We start from the raw sequence: 13,810 nt of genomic DNA, 5'->3' as shown, positions 1-13,810 counted from the left end.
GAAATGAGGTCTTATATTTAGTCTGTAAAACACAGATACAGAACTTGTCTATAGAGAAACTGGGAATACGATATTTAATGTGGCTATAAACTATACCTGTAGGTCTTAAAGAAGTCCATGAAAAATTCTGATTTTGCAACTAGTGGTGCTTTTATTTAACTTCAGTCCTGATTTGTCTCAAAAGCAGGCACTTTTATTGCACCAGTGTACAGGTATGAACTTCCACCAAAACTAGCGTGAGTGAGTTGTTTTGTCTTGAGTTTTGATGCAGGCAAATCCTTATTAAGTCAAATACAAGTACACAGTTTTAGTAGTTTTAATCAAAGTGATTTAAGATGGAATGCAGAGGAAATAAATGTCAGCCGGTATCCGGGATTAGGTTTCTGGGTCCTCTACTCAGTCACTGCTCCCTCGGTTCAGGGTGTGTAAGTCCTTGTGGGTAGAGGACACATTAGCTGTATCAGCTAATGACACTCCTGCCATCAGAGGCAGCCTGTCCCTCATATGCAGACATAGATCTGACATCCAAAATGACCTCCAAGGTCAGCCAAACATAGCAAGGAACAGCRAGAGGCCTGCAATGTTTGATGGACAGACTTCAACTCCTTAATGCATGGGTTAAGTCTGTAAGTAGCTTCCAAGAAACAAGCCTGGAAATTTGCTTTCTAGTTAGTGAACAAAAGTATATCTTTTCCAGGTCCTTCAAACCTATGGTCAGAATCAAAGGTACTTGTTCAGACTATAAAGTTTTGCTTCTGTTCTATTATTTGGAAGTTTCCATGGCAAAGTCTTTATCCTGCAAATAATCCTATTACAGATTGTCCTCCTGAAATCAATGAGGTAAATTACGAAGTAACTTGATGCTCAGAGGATTCGAGACTATCACAGTCTGAATCCTAATTAGTACCAATGGATTTATTTAATTAATTTTACCATAGTTTCCTCTTTGCAAACCATCTTCATTCAGATCATAATTTCACAGCATATATTTGTTATTCAAAGCAATTTAATGAATAGTTCTGTAATAATTTGTCTCATCTTATTGTAAATATTCAGGATTTGAAGCACGAGCTATGATTGCTCCCTTAAATCAAATAGTAGGTTACTATTCCTTCAGTGAATGAAAGTCAGAATCAAGTAAATGACTGGACAAAAAAATAAAGAATTAAACCAGAATATTCTCCATAATTTGCATAAGATTGACTCTTACTGTGGGCACTCCTGCTATGATAAAAAGCAAACTCATTTGGCAGAAGCAAATGTAAATRACAGGCATATTGTTAAAACATATTTGTTCAGCAGTTTGCGTGCAACCTGGAATTAAACTTTTTCTTATTAGATGTCCTACTAGCCTGTGGGGAAACAAAAGGGGGGAAAGATGAGTAACAGGTCTGAGAATTTACTATAAAGCCATTAAAAAGGCATTCATTGCAAAGGAAATTTCTGTACAGTGAAAATCAATTAAGTTTTCCCCTCAGGCTCTGGAAAACAGATATTACAACTTAGCACTGAGGAAGTTAAGTGTCCTAAGTGAATGCAGACACATACACACCTTAAATGCTATGACCTCAGAGGCAGAGACTTGTGTTTGTAAGTTAATCTTTACCAACCCTTTGTTTTTTTAAATTCCTAAGCCCTATATGTKTTCTGTAGCTGTGTCTCCACTATTTTCTGCATCACTTAAAAACACAACTTGACTTGGTTTTTTGATTTTGGCCTGTGAATGATGGCAACATGACACTGGTGCTAAAGGATGCTGACACTCCTGCAGCTCCAGTGGCGAAGGCATTTCTGCAGGACTGGGGTTCAGCCATGCAAAACTGGGAGCCATCACCCCTCTGGCAGCCAAGGGGAAACAGGTCCAGCAGGAAACACACTTACCATGAAATATTATAGCTACTTACTTTGAAATTTTACTCTGAGAGGCATTTGTGTGCTGTTTCACTTGACCTTTTAACAAGTGTGGGGGAATTCCTTGGAAAAACCTGGCCGGGGAAAGACAGGACAATGAAACAATTACAGAAAATTAAATGGATCAGGAGGATTTAAAAAGAAAAATATGTTTCTTTACAAGGAGAAAGCCACAATGAGAAAAAAAAATGACTTAAACAGTGTTTCAGAGAGTCTGTAGATAGTAGAAATTTCTCCTCAAGTCCAAAGCAAATCCATTAATCACATGGGATCTGAATTGTAGGGCTTACCTACTAGAAAATATTGTATCTGAATATCTGTGAATTTGGTGTTCAGATGAAAATAAAAAAATGGACAGTTCAGACTCATTTGTGGTTCTTAAACTCACCATTAAAGCCAAGGCTATGTGAAATACCCCATTATTTTTACTTCTGTAACACAAACCCATTGAGAAGACGATTTATTTTTGAACCTTAAATATTCCTTTAGAAATTTCCATCATTGCCTACTGGAGAACACACGATCATTTCTGTATTTATTGCAGTCATGTTCCATAATCATGAGAACACAGGGGTAGGCAGCAGGGCCACAACTTTAGCAGAACACGAGGACGGCAGGAGACCAGGCTCTGCCCCAAGGCCAAGCGTCCGTGCAGCTGCGGTCTGCTCTCCCTCGTCTTTCCCCGGCCTTCCCTAGCAAAAGCCCCCTACAAGGGCCATGATCAAGCTCTTTCTTCACTGTTCATGGCCTCTGGCTTATGCAGCCCCCGAACCATGCTCAGGTGTTGTGTGGGAGAGCGTTAGCTGACACAGGCTGGAAACACATCAGGGAACGTCCTTAACTGTAATTAAACAGTACAGTGATTTTAGGCCTGTGCTAGAGCTCAGGTCCCAGCTTTGTTTCATTTATTGGTATAGTTGTAGTGCCTGCCTAGGTGCCTCAACGAATCTTCCAGCTTTCATGACTATTGGTTTTGGGCACCACGTTTTCATGTCACTTACTCTTCATGTAACCCATATTCCTTTTGAGGTCCTGCTCCATGAAAACGTGTCCTGAGTCAGTCCCCATCCCTAGGGAACCTGCAGTGCTCTTCTCCCACCCCTTACACAGTGCCTACAAGACAGAGAGAGTCCCTTGGTCATGACAGGGGACCTCTCTTCAGGAATGACAGGAAAGGATGGCAAATATAGAGAGAGGATTACTGGGCAAAGAGGAGCAAACAAGACAGGGACGAGATGGATGGGATTACTGAAGTCAAGGAGGGTCTGGGGCAAATTTCCTGTGGTATCATCCTCAAATATAGTTCACTGACTGTTGCTAAACCACAGATATTTTATTTCTAATCAGGAATCCCTAAGTTGTGTATACAAGAATATGGTAATGGCTCTCTGTGACTTCCATCTTTCAGCTCAGAAATTAATGTATTTAAAGACAAACAGAGTTCAATAGTGGCTTATGAGCTTGATCTGATGTAACATTCAAATGTCTTAGCAATGGGTAGGGCATAAGTACTCAATTAAAATAGTTGTAATAATAATAATAGTAATAATAATAAAAAAAAAACTAGCGCCTGCTACTGGCCTAAAGTATAGATGCCTTCAGTACATTTCTCTCAATGAATGCGTCAGCAAACGTATCCAGGTCACTGGTGGAGTGACATGATAAACTCTCCTCAGGAAATTAGAAATCAGCTTAGYGTCTCATCTTTTTCTATAAAAATCCTGCCCTGTTACAGGATTCTCACTTTTCAACTACAGGCAACATTTGCCTACCAAAATTCCACATGAGAAAAGTTTACTTTAGCAGAAAAAGCTCATAAAGGGAAGCACTACAATTCCTTACCAGTACCTCCTGCGGCAGGATCCGACCCGCGCAGCACATCAGCGTTGCAGTGCTCTATCCAGGCTGGTTGTCAGCCAGAGCCTGAGCAGCAATCGTTCACTTCGCTTCAAACACCAGTTATTAACATCCACGTAACTGCTGCTTTTGGCAGTGCCACTGCGCAAAGGGGTTTGTCACTCACGTGAATAAAGGCGGTGGGGTTTGGATTAGGGCTTCCTTTGTGCTTGCTAATGCACAGGCAAATATTTTTGTGAAGGCTGGGGAAAGAGCTGCCCATTGCCGGCCTTGAGGTCTGCTTGCTACTTGGAGTCCTTAGAGGAATCCCCCCCTTCATATCTCCTCACGCTGAGGAGCAATGCTAGCTCTCAAAATATTTTCCCAGCTTCAGTATCATAACCTCCMCTTGCAGAATCAGTAGCCTCCCCAAAGTCGTGCTGTAGACAGCTGAGTGTGGTCTCCAGTGCTGCGTGTGCTGCGCTATCCKCTGGGCAGCACTTTTGCTCCCGGACGCACACAGGCACTGCCTGATGACTGTATTGCATCTTCCTTTTCTGTATGCTTTTGGAAGYGCAAAAGACAAATCAAACTTATAACTGGCACCAAGACTTCAAATATAAAAGTCTAAATTTAGAGTCTTAAATACATATCTGAGTGTTTAGAGGAGATTCTGGGTATCAGCACTTTCCATGAAAGCCAGTGGGTGACCAGAAAGCTGCAAAGCCTTCTGTAAACTGGAGGCAGTCCCAGACTATTTGCACACAAAGACTYCTATGCTTTCAGGGGACATTAACAGACATGACTTTCTCACAGATGTGATTTACGATCAAAATGATATAAAGCACAAAAAAGGTATGACTAGGTAGCAGGTTCCTGCAGCAAGCACGGTGACTCTGGGACTGCTGGCAACACTGGACCTAAGGAGCTTCACTGACAGGATTTGAAATGCGTTATATGATGGTGCTTGTGACCCTGCCTTTGCCCCAGGCTATAGCTGCCAGAATTTCAAATCTCTCCCATTGAGGACTATGTGGTATCTGGACCAAGAAAAGAGATAAATACATTTGGACAACCCATATTTTCCGCTTGGGAAAAGTCAACTTTTTTCCTAAACTTTTGTTCCTCTTCATTTATTTTATTGTTTTTCCATTCTAGTATTTGAAAGCTTTATTGTTTTCATTTTAAAAGTCCAGTGATTTCTACTATCTCAGGTAGAGAGTTCCAGTTGGAGACATTTTAAAATAGCTTCATCTCTAAAGGGTGAAGAGCACCACTTCTTCATCAAGACCTTGCAATACTCAGATATTTCAAATTTGCCCTCAAAAAAGGGAGGCATCCACATTTTCTGAGCATATTTTATTTAGAGGAAGACTCTGATTTTGTAGTTGAATTTCAAGGTTTTTGCACCAAATGCCAGAAGTGTTATGGCACAAACAGCATGTTAACAACACATAAGATACCTTGCATGATATATTCATTTTGTACTGTTCACTTTGTCCACATCTTTGTTTCTGTTACATGTCACATTTCCTTTTTAATCTGATTGGGACTGGTGAGATGTGTTTTAGAGGGGCTGGAAGACTGGAAAGGGTGTTTTTTATTCCTTTAACAATAACATCCAACTTCCGTAAAAGATATGAAGCAGAAGACTGAAGAAAATCCAGCTATTTTATTGCCCCAAGGCATTATTCATTTTCCTGACACATTATGTTTTTAATTAAAATTGCACACGAGTTAATTAAAATATTCATTCAGCTTTTTTTTTTTTTTTTTTGCATGGGTTCCTTGTTACACTCCTAGCATTTCAGTGGAACGCAGTTACGTTTCAACAAACTGCTGGCTTTATCAGCTCAGACTTCTACTGACAGACTGTCATGTTCTCTACACCTTTTTATCTCAGATGTTCTAATTTTTTTAAATACCTCCTCTAGTGTGTGGCTTGGTTTTCTTCATTGTTATGATTCTGCTACCAGCACCTTCTACTAGTTGTTTGAGCTCAGGTTTATTAAGGAGACATTGTCAGGAATGGGCAGGAAGGCTTCACAAACAGGGGTCACGGAAGTGTTATCCCACAAGAACCAGTGAACACTGTCAAGGCTCACTCTTATGGAAACTGTTCAGGTTAATCAGTGATACATATACCCAGCAACTTGGAAAGCAAAGCTAAAGGAAAGGACCATTCAAGGAAAGTTAGCATCAAAATCCTGCAAACACTTTACTTAAACAGAAGCATGGGGGAACCTTTGGATTTATAGATTACAGATATTGACTATTTGACCACTGGTTTGGAAAAGAGAAACATTATAAGATAGACATGCTTTTATCCATCTTGCCCAGTCTAAACTCTATTTTTAAAAGGTATAAAGAGATTTGATCAGTTTTATAAGTTGTTTCTTTTTAGATGAATCAATGTTCTTGGTGGTACCTTAGGAAATGCAAGAGAGTTTTCTTGGTCTGTGAACTGGCAACAAGCGGCTTTGCATAGTTTTCAGGGATGCTTATTTGTATACTTTAAATTTCAAGGTGATGAGTGGAAGTCTGTCTTACTTCCTCTGAGCTGGCTACATGACTTGCAGAAATTTAGGTTTTTTTCTTTTTTTTCACCAAGCACTAACAGAGTCAGTTTGGGGCATGGAGCAATCTCAGGAATTGTTCTCTCTTCTTTCCATGCAATTACAGAGAAGAGGCAGTTCCTAAAAGGGAATAGACTTCAGCACAGGTGATCCTTGAGCTCTCTATGCATTTTAAAAATATACAGTGTACTTAGCTTTCTAATGTTTGTCTTTATTGAATATTATAAATGAGAAATAAATCAATAACCAGAAAACTACAGCAGGTGTAAAAGACAGCAAATAGGTAAAGCAAATGTGTTCTGAATACRCACACATCAAACTGTTGCATGTTTTACTAAGCCCAAGATGTCTAAAGCAAAAACATGCACGTTTMTGACTAGCAGCTTATGTTCCAGCTGCTGCTTGAATATGTGCGTGGACCAAATGGAGACTGTGGAGCAATGATTTATTTTGTGTGTGGCTGACATGCACATTTTCTAACAGCAACACAGAAGCCAGGTTTGAAAAACAGATCCCAAAACAACAAGGAGCATAACTCAGAGAAGGGCTGGGCGAGGGGTTCAACTTCAGAGCTCAGCTAACATGCGTTAGTGCTACGGCTTTTTTCGCGCAGCATGCGTTAAGGACAGACTGCCAGCTGTAGCTTCAAGCTTCCTGGATGCTGTCAGTTCGTTTCACAACCTTCACATTATCTAAGTGGAGCTTTTTACATTTTATTCTTTGACTTCTTGTTGTCTCTTCATAAGAATGATGTGATTCTGGGAGAAGTGTTGAAAGGTTTGAACGTGGTAACTAAACATTTACAAAAGATCTTTAGCCTGAAATATGTAAATATATTTCTGTTAGTGGTTCGGATAACAGTGTTTAATTTTGAAGAAAAATTGCAAAAGTCTCCCTTTATTTTTATCCTGAATTTGTGCTCAAATGAAAAGCATTTCATTTCAGGAACTAGCAGAAATTATTTATTTCTAAAATTGTCTTAATATGGCATTTTAGATGTCTTGCAATGGGTGTGAAAGATAGGGTTACCAGTCAGGAATAATATTTTACAACATCATTATGCTGATAACACCCAAAGCTGCTCTATTTGCATGATATCATTTGGTCTATAATATATCTATATTTTGAATACAATAATATCCTTCTTAGTTATGTTAATATTTCCGTGCAGTATTTATTTAGGCATCAAGACCAGCTTTGCTGAAATCTAGCTTAAAAACCCTATTACTTTCAAAGAAATCAGGTGTGACTATTTTAATATACACCTTGACGCTCCATTCAACATAAAGCTATACTCAGTTCACAGGTTATAAAAACTTTACTCCTTATTACTATATAGCCTACCCACCAAGAACAAAAAAGGCAAAATATTTCTTTGCAACTGTTACTGAAATTTCACATCAGTGTAAATTTTCTTGCAGAATGCAAAAAAAGGAGTGGGGAATCATATAAGGGAGGCATATAATCATGCCTGTTATATAGACATACATAAACACAATGGAAATGACTGCTAGCTGTCACATTATGGCACTTATCACAATTTCTGGTAACATGAAARAGAATTCATTAATGTAGATGTTGCCCACCCAACTCATTTCTTGGCAAGGGGTTTCTATACCCCTTGYCCAATCTTTCAGGTGAGGGCCTAGCTCATTTGAAAACTTCATTTTCTTTTTAATTTTTAAGCATCCTTCTGCACTTAAAATGAGACAGACACAGTTTGTGGAACTAAACCAAAACCAGCAAATCCTGGCCTTAGTCAAGTCAATGGCAAAACTCCCGTGGTCTGCGACTGAGCCAGGATTTCACCCAGAGAGAATAAATGAATATGTGTTATTGTGGAACACGTATGGGCAGTTGGCTTGCACAGACATTTCCAGCTGTCATTCCCTATCCTCTCTGCTACCTCTACACCATATTTCTCTTCTTTAGCAGCCTTATGTTTTCCCCTGTCTTGCAGATACTCTTTCTCATCTAGTACCATCAGTGCCCGACCCTGGCTTTTTGTTCTCCTTCTTTTGCTTCTTAATGTCTTTCTCCTAAAGCCTTCCAACACTTCTCTCACCGTGCCAAGGCAGTTCGCTGGTTTTCTGTCTGCAGTTCATATTCTCAATAGTTTCTCCATCTCCTTCGGTGAGTCTTGTTTCACTTTATTGACTTTCTCTTTGATCTCGCAATTTTCCACTACTGTCTAACTTACATGGTAGTTTCTGGGCTCTCCTGAGTGCTCCCACACTCTCTTCTCTACTTTTACTGTAGTCTTCAGCTCTTACAAAATCCCTAGCCCTTCCCAGACTCGGTACCTGTCCCAATATTTTTCTTTCCCTCAGTGCTCCTTTCCTCACAAACAACTTCCTCACTACTACCACAGAGTTCTGGGTGAAACATTTCTGAATTTATGTCAGCAGAACCAAAGCATCTTGTAATGTTGTATTATTTTTACTAAATTGTTCCCTTTGGAAAATAATAAGTCTTTAAAGAGATAGAACAAACTGAGGTGTTTTGTTTCAGCATTTTTAAATGCAAATTTGAATTTGTGATTGTTTGGAACAAAATTTGTTAGCCAAGTTCCTCTTGGTTAACAATTTTGCTTTAACAAGAGTGGAAATCATTTAAAAAATAAAGATTCCATTCCATCTTTTTTTTTCAGCTTTTCGTTCTACCAAGATTTCAGAAGCACTGGTTTCAAAATGGCCTGATACATTTTCCCAACATTTTAAAAGGCTCAAAAAATGAAAAAAAAAAAAAAAAAAACTTTTCCTTGCTTTTACAGCCTGAAATCTGCCTTGAATTTCCCACACAGCATCACTCTTTTGTGCTTTTACACAGGAAAAGTCAGTGTTTACTCATAAAAGGGAGGCACAGGTTAGAGATTCTATGTTAAGAATACAATCTAGCTTGTTAGCTGTTGTTTGAGACCCTGCACACTATGAATTTTATACAGTAGAAATTAAAATCTGGTATCATTTCATGACCTACATCACCTTCTTTCTCACAGATTCCAACTGTGTGAAGTTATTTCCATAAAGAAATGTGGGGAAATAATAGGAAACAAATCAGATTTACCAACAGTTCAAAGCTGTTGAGAATATTATATTTAAAGCCAGCACCTCTTATTATAAATATATTTAACACTTGCTGAAAATTCCTTTCAGAAAAGTAACAGTAATTTTCATCAGCTCTAGGAAAAGAGTCATCAAGTATCTCCAGGTGTAATGTATTTTTAGTAGAACCACCGAAACTGTTAGCCACAGTTGTGAAATTGGCTGAGGAAGTCTCTCAGAGCTGGAGTGGGAAACTATCTGCCCACTGGCAGTTTGAATGCTTAGTTAAAGGTGCAAGACCTTAAAAAAGTGTAAAGCCACACTACAAATTGGGGGCACTTTTTAAAAATATTTTTCCTAACTTGGTTAGTAATGGAGTAACAGGAAGAGAAGCAAACATTTCTGAGAAATAAACAGATTGAGAAGCGCTGATTGCTGCAGGGTCATCGATCCTCCCCTGTTCTACCTCTCATTTGATCACTTAGACAGTGTCCTCCTTCTAGCCCTGAAGAAGCCCCTTGGCTTTTTTCTGTTCACACTCTGCTTCCTTCACTCTTTTTTTGCTTTCCTTAAAGGAACTTTTGTCCTTCTTTTCCTATGTTGAGGATCTAACAATTCCCAGGAAGTTTATTTCCAAAAATCACTTAATTTCCTGCATGAAGCACCACAGGATGCCCCAAGACACTCATCATCTCGCATGACCACTTTTAGAGTACTCAGACTTGTAAAATCCTGATGCTTTCTGCCCTTGTAGGCCCAAAGGTTAACTGAGATTAGGCAGCTTCTCTTAACTGTCATAACTCCAGCCATTTAATCCCAGAGCCCTGGGAAAGGAGGATTTCTAGGAAACAGCACATTAACGACCCTCTCAGATTTCCCCATGGTAAGTGGCAGAGCAGAGACAAGTGAGTTGAGCTCTGTCAGAACAGATCCTTTGCAGATATAGGTTCCTCCACTGGAAATACAAGAAAACAAATAAATAAACAAGCAAAAAGCCCAGCCACCTTGGACGCATCTGCTGTGCATTCACAGATCATCCTGCCTGAGCACAGTAGTCCTGACAGCCCCTGGCCAGGCCATAGCAAAACCATCCAGACCTGCTGGAAATGCAGCAGGTGGTAACCCCTGCAAGGGAGATAAAGGCTTGGAAATGGCAGTGATTTGTATCCTATGGAGATAGAGCAGAATCACTTCTAAGAATTTATTTGGGACTTTTTTTTCATATTCGTTCACTCACGTTGAGTAAAGCTATTGGGGGGGGCCTTTTTGTTTGGTAGGGTTTGTTTGGGTTGCTTCCTTGCTTAAATTCCGTTAACAAGTAAAATCGTACTACAATGGAGAACAYGGAGCTGAAATCCTTGTTCTACGTGCAGAGCGAAGGATCTACTTGCAGCTATCTCCACCTATGTGAGGATGGAGCAGAACCAAAGGACAACTGTCAYGCCCCAGACTCTCAAGCCATCATCACAAAACAGGCCTATTTCTGCCCTTTAGGACGTGTGGGTTTATTTGGTATGTATTTTTAGTTATTAGTGCTCAATAAATTTAGAGGCTCTAGGACAAAAAGAATAAAGAGTCATAAAATATCTGTTTCACACTTCTAAATTTCATGTAGCAACATTGTAAAGGCCTTTGCTGCATTTCTTACTTCCGTGCATTCCCCTGCTCTCATCATTGGATGAGAGGTGCGGATAGCAGGTTTACTTACTCACTTGCTAGTTGTATTTCTATGAAGGCTCTAAGTCAATGATACCATTTATTAGAGAGATAAATGAGAGCAATTAAGCATCATGACCATAACTGGTGAAACTTTCTGGAATGAGAGTGTTATTAAAATGACRGAGTACTTGGCTGTGTCTACCCAAGGCGTGTTATTTAGCCTGTCTCCTCTGACTGGYGGAGTGACCCCCAGCAGCACACCTCAAATGTGCCTTGTTTCTATAGGGCTATATATAACCTCTAGTGTAAAATGGCCATGAGCATGGGKATTGATGGCCATTTCACTTTTAAGAGCCATCTTCTGCTATATTATTTAGAGTTAAACAGGTCAGCTGATAAACATTACACTTTAGTTCATGTTTGTTAATCTATTCACTTGGATAACCTCTTCAGATGCTGATAAATGGCACCTTCACAAAGAATAGCAGTTACTTTTTCACACAATATACTAGTGTTTGAGGTTTTTTATAGTATATCAAAAATACAGCCTCACTCTGTCATTCAAAATATGAATGACATTTTATTAACACTGKGTTTCTTTTCAATCCTGTCTGGCTTCTGTTTTTCATAGCTTTTAAAACTGAATYTGGGGGGAGGGAAGGAAATTACCATGAGGAGTGGAAATTCCATTTTGACAAGCCAAAACTTGAGTTTCAAACCAGGGTTTGTTTCCCATAAAAAAAAAAAAAGAATTGCTCTGCTCTGTGCAGAAAAAGAACCGTAGAAAGCAGCAAACAGTTTGAAAAAATAAGATCACTGTAAAAAAAAGAAAGAGAGAAAGAAAGAAAGAAGAGTAATACAGATATGTGGAGAAAAGGCTAAAGATTGTCAGATATAGTCAGAAGAAGCAAAAAAGGAAGCAGAAGAGAAATAAAAAGAACCAATGATATGAAATGAGAAGATATGAGAGGGTATAAAGGTCAAAATTTCCCAATCCAAATCTTGGTATGGTGCCAAGAAAGCCCCACTGTGTCTCATGAGACACGCTGCTGAAATGGGAGCCCTCTAAGAGCTTCTTCAGAGCCCCAGACTGGCCAGAGCCAAATTATATGTGTAGCGAGCGCATGTAAAACATATATAGGCAAAGTAGCTAAGATGATACATCCTTGTCTTATTTAGGTGCTCTAAAGTAAATATATTGTACAAATGTGGGTGCAGCTGGCAAGGAAGTGGAGATGTCCCTCTAACCTTGGGTCAAATTACTTCTTCTTTGTGGAGAACAAGCTTTACCCATGGCTTTGTATACTAACAGGTGCTGCCCAGAGCACAGCGCTCAGAGGCCGTTTTCAATGCAGCTTCATTAGGACCATAAGGGAGGACTTAACAGGAGCCAGGACTGACAGGGGTAGCATGGCCCACAGCCAGCTGCACCCTGGCACCTATTGGGGATATTTGGGAAAGGAGATCTGCTGTGAACTGCTGCTTCTCAAACCCCTCTTCTAGCTACGTGAAGCAGGAGGCAACCCTGGTGCCTCAAAATCAGAGAAGAAAAAGGTAAAAATTCTGACTGTCTTTAAAAATCAGTTGGGATTGGCTTTGGAATTTGGAAATTTGGCTTTGGAAAAAGATTTTGGAAAGATTTTACAAATATGTTAAGCAGAATTTAGAGCCACCCTCTTTCTACTTTTTCTGAAATGTTGCTCTTTTTTCTGGATGGCAAGAAACATTGAATGTATATATCCTCATCCTTTCCATCCCTGCCCAGCTTGCTACAGCAGTGAGCCTGCGGAAGAAAGATATGGAGAAGCACRGTGAATTAAGCATTTGGAAGAAAGTTGAGTGATTTAGTTTTTAATGAAATGGATTTAGCTAAGCACTTGAAAATTGAAGACAAAATGATGTAAGGAAGTTAGTCAGAGTTTGGAAGCTGAGCAGAGAATGGCTGGAGTGAGGAGATAAGTCACRGGCAGAAATGAATTACTATGACTAGGTCTGGCTGATCAAGAGCAGAGCACGAGGGAAGTGGAAGGGGACTGAAGAAAGACACCTGGGAACACATATGGACAGACGCTGAGGGAATACRCACAGACCAGGAACAGAAGGGTTAGCACTGACTTTTAGAAAATCATGAGAGAAGACTGTTTCCAGAGAGGAAGGTTCAACTGCGTGGATGATGGCAGAGTATTGCCAAAGACAGGAAAGAAGAGACCTTGCTTTCTGGGAAGCAGAATGTATTTGAGTTTTTAAGAGATGTTTCCTTGGAGAGGAAAGGACAGAGCGAAGCTGTCAGGTGAAACTAGATGGGGGGGATCTAGAGGGACATTCTCTAGACATCTCTAGCACATTGAGACTGCCAGAGATGGAGAAAGGGCAATGGGATAGTGGCAACCAAGGCATCCAAAGTAAATAAAATACATTTACATGCCCAAAATGTGCCAAAGTGTTTAGAATGATGATGCTAAGATAGACACAAGAATGAACAACATCAGAAGTGATATAGGAATAACCATGGCAGGTCAGACCAGTGGTCCATCTAGTTGACCCCTGATGTGTCAGAGCAAGGTTTAAAAGCTCATACCAGGTCATTTGCCTGCACTATGAGTTATGTCCYGGCAAGGATTAACAGGCTTTCAAAGCCTGTTTCATTCCTTAAGAGTACTCATACTGTTAGGAGATAATTCCTTCTAATTTAATGTTGCTGAAAGCTCTCAATATCCCCAGAAAAGTTTTTTATGTTTTCTGAATCCTGCTGATTCTTGGTTCAGTAATATCTGTGAAATGAGT

Source organism: Rhea americana, unplaced genomic scaffold (assembly GCF_003343005.1).
Source record: "Rhea americana isolate MKP2758 unplaced genomic scaffold, rheAme1 scaffold_39, whole genome shotgun sequence".
In the NCBI taxonomy this organism is placed as follows: Eukaryota; Metazoa; Chordata; class Aves; order Rheiformes; family Rheidae; genus Rhea; species Rhea americana.
The sequence above is the reverse complement of the archived record's forward strand: the minus strand, read 5'-3'. Positions refer to the sequence as shown.